This window comes from Canis aureus, chromosome Y (assembly GCF_053574225.1).
Source record: "Canis aureus isolate CA01 chromosome Y, VMU_Caureus_v.1.0, whole genome shotgun sequence".
Taxonomy (NCBI): Eukaryota; Metazoa; Chordata; class Mammalia; order Carnivora; family Canidae; genus Canis; species Canis aureus.
This window is the reverse complement of record NC_135650.1, coordinates 893411-902535: the sequence shown is the minus strand read 5'-3', so window position 1 is coordinate 902535 and position 9125 is coordinate 893411.

Genomic DNA, 9125 nt, shown 5'->3' with positions numbered 1-9125 from the left:
TGGGAATTTGGGCATGGAAACAGGCATGCAGATCCAGGAGACAGAGAGGCCCCCTCCCCCTCAAAATCAATAAAAACCATTCAGTATCTCGACATTTAATAGTGAAACTCGCAAATTCCAAAGATAAAGAGCAAATCCTTAGAGCAGCGAGAGACAAGGGATTCTTTTTTTTTTTTTTTTATTAAAGTAGTGGGGTTTTTAGTTTATTTTTTTATTTTTTTATTTTTTTATTTTATTTTTTTTATGATAGTCACAGAGAGAGAGAGAGAGAACTAGAGACATAGGCAGAGGGAGAAGCAGGCTCCATGCACCGGGAGCCCGACGTGGGATTCGATCCCGGGTCTCCAGGATCGCGCCCTGGGCCAAAGGCAGGTGCTAAAGTGCCGCGCCACCCAGGGATCCCGAGACAAGGGATTCTTAACTCATATGGGGAGAAATATTAGATTAACAGCAGACATCAACACAGAGCCAGAGCCAGCCCTTTCTGGCCTGCCAGGAAATATTCAGGCTACTAAATGAGCAGAACATGCAGCCAAGAATACTTTATCCGGCAAGGCTCTCATTCAGAATAGGAGGGATAAAGACCTTCCAAGATAGGCAGAAACTGAAAGACTATGTGACCACTGAACCAGCTCTGCAAGAAATATTAAGGAGGCCTCTGTTAAAGAAAGAGGAAGCCCAAAGAAATAATCCACGAAAACAGGGACTGAATAGGTATTGTGATGACACTAAATTCATATCTTTCAGTAGTTACTCTGAGGGTGAATGGGCTAAATGATCCCATCAAAAGACACAGGGTTTCTGACTGGATAAAAGAGCAAGACCCATTTGCTATTTGCTGTTTACAAGAGACTCATTTGAGACCTAAGGACACCTCCAGCCTGAAAATGAGAGGATGGAGAACAATTTACCATTCAAATGGTCCTCAAAGGAAAGCTGGGGTATCACTCATCATACCAGATAAATTAAAGTTTATACCAAAGACTGTAGTAAGAGATGAAGAGGGACACTACATCATACTTAAAGGGTCTATCCAACAAGAAGACCTAACAATCATGAGATGTTTATGCCCCTACTGTGGGAGATGACAAGCATATCAATCAATTCATAACCAAAGGAGAGACAAAATTAGATAATAATACACTACTAGTAGGAGACTTCAACGTGGCACTTTCTGCAAATGACAGATGTACTAAGCACAACATCACCAAAGAAACAAGGGCCTTGAATCATACATTGGACGGCATGGATTTCACAGATATATACAGAACTTTCCATCCGAACTCAAATGAATACACATTCCTCTCAAGCGCACATGGAACTTTATCCAGAATAGACCACAGGCTGGGTCACAAATCAGGTCTCTACCAATACCAAAAGATTGGGGTCGTCCCCAGGATATTTTCAGAGTATATAATGCTTTGAAAGTAGAGCTCAATCACAAGAAGAAATTTGGAAGAAACTCAAAACACGTGGAGGTTAAAGAGCATCCTATTAAAAGAGGAATGGGTCAACCAGGAAATTAGAGAAGAATTACAAAGATTCATGGAAACTAATGAAAATGAAGATACAACTGTTCGAAATCTCTGGAATACGGCAGAAGCAGTCCTAAAAGGGAAATACATTGCAACACAAGGCTCCCTCAAAAAACTGGAAAAAACTCAAATACACGAACTAACCTTGCACCTAAAGGAACCGGAGAAAGAACAGCAAATAAAACATACACTAAGAAGAATAAGAGAGTTAATAAAGATTTGAGCAGAGCTCAAGGAAATAGAGACCAGAAGAACTGTAGAAAAGATCAACAACACCAGGACTTGGTTCTTTGAAAGAATTCATGAGATAGATAAACTATTAGCCAGCCTTATTAAAAAGAAAAGAGAATAGACTCAAACTAATAAAATCATGAATTAAATAGGAGAGATCACCACCAATACCAAGGAAATACAAATGATTTTAAAAACATATTATGAGCAGCTATACGCCATTAAATTAGGAAATCTAGAAGAAATGGACGCCCTTCTGGGAAACCACAAATTACTAAAACTGGAAAAGGAAGAAATAGAAAGCCTGAACAGGCCAATAACCAAGGAGGAAACGGAAGCAGTCATCAAAAACCTCCCAAGACACAAAAGTCCAAGGCCAGATGGCTTCCCAGCGGAATTCTATCAAACGATTAAAGAAGAAATTATACCTATTCTACTAAAGATATTCCAAAAGATAGAAAGGGACGGAATACTTCCAAGCTCGATCTATGAGGCCAGCATCACCTTAATTCCAAAACCAGACAAAGACCCCACCAAAAAGGAGATTTATAGACCAATATCCCTGATGAACACAGGTGCAAAAATTCGCAACAAGATCCTAACTAGCCAATAGGATTCAACTAATACATTAAGAAGATGACTCACCATGACCAAGTAGGATTTATCCCCAGGATGCAAGGCTGGTTCGACATCGGCAAAACAATCAATGTGATAGATCATATCAACAAGAGAAAAAACAAGAACCATATGATCCTCTCAATACATGTAGAGAAAACATTTGACAAAATATAGCATCCATTCCTGATCAAAACTCTTCAGAGTGTAGGGATAGAGGGAACATTCATCAGCATCTTAAAAGCCATCTACAAAAAGCCCACAGCAAATATCATTCTCAGTGGGAAACACTGGGAGCCTTTCCCCTACGATGTCGACAGGGAAGTCCACTCTCACCACTGCTATTCAACGTGGTACTAGGGCAGCCCTGGTGGCCCAGCGTTTTGGCGCTGCCTTTAGCCCCGGGTGTGATCTTGGAAACCCGGGATCCAGTCTGACGTCAGGCTCCCTGCATGGAGCCTGCTTCTCCTTCTGCCTGTGTCTCTGCCTCTTTCTCTCTCTGTCTGTCTCATGAATAAATAAATAAATTCTTTCAAAAAAAAAAAAAAAGAACGTGGAAACACAACAACAACAACATGGTACTAGAAGTCCCAGCCTTAGCAAATCAGACAACAAAAAGGTGTAAAAGGCATTCAGACTGGCAAAGAACAAGTCAAACTCTCACTCTAAGGAGATGACTTGATACTGTACACAGAAAACCCAAAAGACTCCACCGCAAGATTGCTAGAACTGATACAGCAATTTGGCAGAGTGGCAGGATACAAAATCAAAGCCCAGAAGTCAGTGACCTTTCTATACACTAACAATGAGACTGAAGAAAGAGAAATTAAGGAGTCAATCCCATTGACAATTGCACCCAAAAGCATAAGATACCTAGGAAGAAACCGAACCAAAGAGGGAAAGGATCTATACCCTGAACACTACAGAACACTTCTGAAATAAATAGAGGAAGACACAAAGAAGATAGAAAAATATTCCATGCTCATGGAGTGGAAGAATTAATATTGTGAAAATGTCAGTGCTACCCAGGGCAATTTACGTGTTCAATGCAATCCCTATCAAAATACCATGGACTTTCTTCAGAGAGTTGGAAGAAACCATCTTCAGATTTGTGTGGAATCACAAAAGACCCCGAATAGCCAGGGGAATATTAAAGAAGAAAACCATAGCTGGGGGCATCACACTGCCAGATGTCATGTTGTACTACAAAGCTGTGGTCATCAAGACAGTGTGGTACTGGCACAAAAACAGACACATAGATCAATGGAACAGAACAGAGAATCCAGAAGTGGACCCTCAACTTTATGCTCAACTAATATTCGACAAAGGAGGAAGGAGTACCCACTGAAAAAAACAGTCTCCTCAGTCAAAGGTGCTGGAAAAATTGGATATCCACATGCATAAGAATGAAACTGGACCACTCTCTTGCACCATACACAAAGATAAACACAAAATGGATGAAAGATCTAAATGTGAGACAAGAGTCCATCAAAATCCTAGAGGAGAACACAGGCAACACACTTTTTGAACTCGGCCACAGTACCTTCTTTCAAGATACATCCACGAAGGCAAAAGAATCAAAAGCAAAAATGAACTATTGGTACTTCATCAAGATAAGAAGGTTTTGCACAGCAAAGGATACAGTCAACCTTGATACCAGTCAAAACTAAAAGACAACCTACAGTATGGGAGAAGATAATTCCAAATGACGTATCAGATAAAGGGCTAGTATCCAAGATCTATAAAGAATTTATTTAACTCAACAGCAAAGAAACAAACAATCTAATCATGAAATGGGCAAAAGACATGAACAGAAATCTCACAGAGGAAGACATAGACATGGCCAAAGGGCACACGAGAAAATGCTCCGCCATCACTTGCCATCAGGGACATACAAATCAAACCCACAATGAGATGCCACCTCACACCGGTGAGAATGGGGAAAATTAACAAGGCAGGAAATCACAAATGTTGGAGATGATGTGGAGAAAGGGGAACCCTCTTGCACTGCTGGTGAGGATGTGAACTGGTGCAGCCACTCTGGAAAACTGTGTGGAGGTTCCTCAAAGAGTTAAAAATAGATCTGCCCTACCACCCAGCAATTGCACTGTTGGGGATTTCCCCCAAAGGTACAGATGCAGTGAAAAGCGGGGACACGTGCACCCCGATGTGTCTAGCAGCAATGTCCACAATAGCCAAACTGTGGAAGGATCCTCGGTGTCCATCGAAAGATGAATGGATAAAGAAGATGTAGTTTATGTATACAATGGAATATTACTCAGCCATTAGAAATGACAAATACCCACTATTTGCTTTAACGTGGATGGAACTGGAGGGTATTATGCTGAGTGAAGTAAGTCAATTGTAGAAGGACAAACATTATATATTCTCATTCATTTGGGGATCGTAAATAATAGTGAAAGGGAATAGAAGGGAAGGGAGAAGAAATGTGTGGCAAATATCAGAAAGGGAGACAGAACATAAAGACTCCTAACTCTGGGAAACGAACTAGGGGTGGTGGAAGGGAGGAGGGCGGGGGGTGGGGGTGAATGGGTGACGGGCACTGACAGGGACACCTGACGGGATGAGCACTGGGTGCTATTCTGTAAGTTGGCAAATTGAACCGATAAAAAACGATAAAAACTGATAAAAAATAAATTTATTATATATAAAAAAGGAATATTACTCAGCCATTAAAAACGACAGATTACCCACCATTTGCTTCGACGTGGATGGAACTGGAAGGTATTATGCTGAGTGACTTAAGTCAGTCGGAGAAGGACAAACATTATATGGTCTCATTCATTTGGGGGAATATAAAAAATAGTGAAAGGGAATAGAGGGTAAAGGAGGAAAAGTGAGTGGGAAATATCGGAAAGGGAGACAGAACATAAAGACTCCTAATTCTGGGAAACAAACTACGGGTGGTGGAAGGGGATGAGGGCGGGGCGTGGGGGTGAATGGGTGACGGGTACTGCTGGGGGGCACTTTACGGGATGAGCACTGGGTGTTGTTTTGTATGTTGGTAAATTTAACACCAATAAAAAATAAATTTATTATAAAAAAAAAGACAATGTGATAATGCACAAAAACAGACACATAGATCAATGGAACAGAATAGGGAATCCAGAAATGGACCCTCAAACTAGGGTCAACTAATGTTCGACAAAGCAGGAAAGACTACCCACTTGAAAACGGACAGTCTCTTCAATAAATGGTGCTGTGAAAATTGGACAGCTTGTGCAGAAAAATGAAACTGGACCCTTCTCTTCCACCACACACAAGGATACATTCAAAATGGATGAAAGATCTATATGTGAGACAAGGATCCATCAAAATCCTAGAGGAGGGATCCCTGGGTGGCGCAGCGGTTTGGCGCCTGCCTTTGGCCCAGGGCGTGATCCCGGAGACCCGGGATCGAATCCCACATCGGGCTCCCGGTGCATGGAGTCTGCTTCTCCCTCTGCCTGTGTCTCTGCCTCCCTCTCTCTCTCTCTGTAACTATCATAAATAAATAAAAATTAAAAAAAAAAAATCCTAGAGGAGAACACAGCCAACACCCTTTAGGGTGTTGCAAGAAGTTGCAAGAACTTGGCCACAGGACCTTCTTGCAAGATACACCTATGAAGGCAAGGGAAACAAAAGCAAAAATGAACTCTTGGGACTTCATCAAGATAAAAAGCTTTTGCACAGCAAAAGAAACAGTCAACAAAACTAAAAGACAACCTACCGCATGGGAGAAGCTATTTGCAAATGACAGATAAAGGGAGGTATCCAAGATCTGTGAGGAAGTTATTAAACTCAACACCCAAGAAACAAACAATCCAGTCATGAAATGGGCAGAAGACAAGAACAGACGTCTCTCCATAGAATACTTACACATGGCCAACAAGCACATGAGAAAATGCTCTGCATCGCTTGCCATCAGGGAAATACAAATCAAAACCACAATGAGTTATCACCTGACACCCGTGAGAGTGCAAAAATTAACAGGACAGGTAAAAACAAATGTTGGCAAGGATTGGATAAAGGGAAACCCTCTTGCCCTGTTGGTGGGAGTGTGAACTGGTACAGCCCCTCTTTGAAACTGTGTGGACATTCCTCAAAGAGTTAAAAATAGATTTACCCTACGACCCAGCAATAGCACTACAGAGGATTTATCCCAAAGATACAGATGCAGTGAAAAGCAGTGAAAAGCCGAGACACCTATACCCCAATGTTTATAGCAGCAATACCTGTAACAGCCAAACTGTGGATGGAGCCTCCGTGTCCACTGAATAAATGAATGAATGAATAAAGAAGATGCGGTATATCTATATATATATATATACAATGGATTATTATTCAGCCATTTGAAACGACAAATACCCATCATTTGCTTTGATGTGGATGGAACCGGAGGGTATTATGCCGAGTGATGTAAGTCAGTCAGGGAAGGACAATCATTGTATCGTTCCACTCATACAGGGAATATAAAAATTCTTGAAAGGGATTATAGGGAAAAGGAGAGAAAATGAGTGGGAAAAAATCAGAGAAGGTGACAAAACATGAGAGACTCCTAACTCTGGGAAACAAACAAGGGGTAGTGGAAGGGGAGGTGGGTGGGGGGATACAGTGACTGGGTGACACGCACGGAGAGGGGCACTTGACAGGATGAGCCCTGGGTGTTATAGTATATTTTGGGAAATTGAACTCCATTAAAAAATATAAAGAATACCATATATGTTAATATTATTGAATTTATTATTTTAAAGATTTATTTATTTACTCATGAGAGACACACAGAGAGAGGCAGAGACACAGGCAGAGGGAGAAGCAGGCTCCACGCAGGAAGCCCGACGTGGGACTCGATCCCGGCACTCCAGGATCACACCCCAGGCTGCAGGCGGCGCTAAACCGCTGCACCACCGGGGCTGCCCAATTATATTGAATTGAAATAAAACATGTTTAAAATTTCCTTTGGGATTCCCCCTATCTCTACACCCCCTCCCCTTATAGATTCACGTTGGCAATCATCTCCCAAGCATTGGACCCACATCTGAAGGGTCTCATGACACGGGTTTTACTAGACAGTAATAATTGACCTTTTTCTAACAATAGCTAGCACCCTGAAGGGCCTTGAAACTTTTCTTCCAAAATTCCCTAGAGAATTGTGCTATCTCTAACCCTCTTCCAACTTAGAAGTATATAATGGGGAGAGGAGGGGCACTGCTCATGATCCCAGTGCAGCTCTTTCTGCCCGTGGGTCCTGTCCTCGGGCTTCAACTAACCCACCTGTTGCATCAAAGACATCTCAATGATTCTTTCTTGGCCCTTGGCCCTTGGCCCTAACATCTTTCTGACATCATACGGACCGTGGGGTTCTACGAAACTTCAGTTCTAGTGAAAATAGCATCGCGTCGTTTTAAACAAACAGGCCAGAGCATCCCTAGTTAAAACTGGCTGCACTCTGGCCAAGGTCCCAACACTCCCCACTGCAGGCAAAGAGAACCCTTACAAGCCAAAACGCAGCAGCAAAGTGCATGCAGCACACACCAGAGACACACGCTGGAGTCACAGGCCCTGGGCATTACATGACCTCTTCTTCATAAACCCATTACTCTTAGGAGCAAGAACACAATGGGCTTTCCTAACACATAGAAGAAGACAGAGACCTAGACAAAATGCCAAGATGGAGGAATTTATCCCAAAAGAAAGAACAAGAAAAGGTCATGGCCAGGGATCTGAGACATATATGTTATAACCCTGATCCAGAATTTAAAGCAACAGTCATAATAACATACTAGCTGGGCTTGAGAAAAGCATGGAAGACATCAGGGAAGCCCTTCCCGCAGAGAAAAAAAAGACTTACAAACTAGTCAGGCCAAAATGAAAAATGCAATAATGGAGAGTCAAAACCAACTAGAGTCAGTGGCCATAAGCATGGAGTTAAACAGAGGAATGTTTAAGTGACATAGAAGACAGAATAAGGGAAAATAATGAAACTGAAAAGAAGAAGAAGAGAAAACTCATGGGTTGCCACGGGGGCTTGTAGGGTTGGTCTTTTATTGAAACCCAACCAGGGAACCTAAATCCTTTTAACATCTCTATTGATATCACCACTGAGTAAGGACTACTGATAACACCTTCAGTGACTTACTTCCTTTTCTCTCGCTTTTTTTCTTTTTTATCAAAAAGTTTTAAACTTTATTAAAATTTTTTTCAAGATTTTTTAATAAATTTATTTTTTATTGGTGTTCAATTTCCCAACATATAGAATAACACCCAGTGTTCATCCTGTCAAGTGCCACCCTCAGTGCCCGGCACCCAGTACCCCCCCCTCCCGCCCACCTCCCCTTCCACCACCCCTAGTTCTGTTTCCCAGAGTTAGGAGTCTTCCATGTTCTGTCTCACTTTCTGATATTTGCCACTTATTTTTTCTCCTTTCCCCTTTATTCCCTTTCACTATTTTTTATATTCCCCAAATGAGTGAGACCATATAATGTTTGTCCTTCTCCGATTGACTTATTTCACTCAGCATAATACCCTCCAGTTCCATCCACGTCGAAGCAAATGGTGGGTATTCGTCATTTCTAATGGCTGAGTAATATTCCATTGTATACATAAACCACATCTTCTTTATCCATTCATCTTTCGATGGACACCGAGGATCCTTCCACAGTTTGGCTATTGTGGACATTGCTGCTATAAACATCGGGGTGCAGGTGTCCCGGCGTTTCATTGCATCTGTATCTTTGGGGTAAA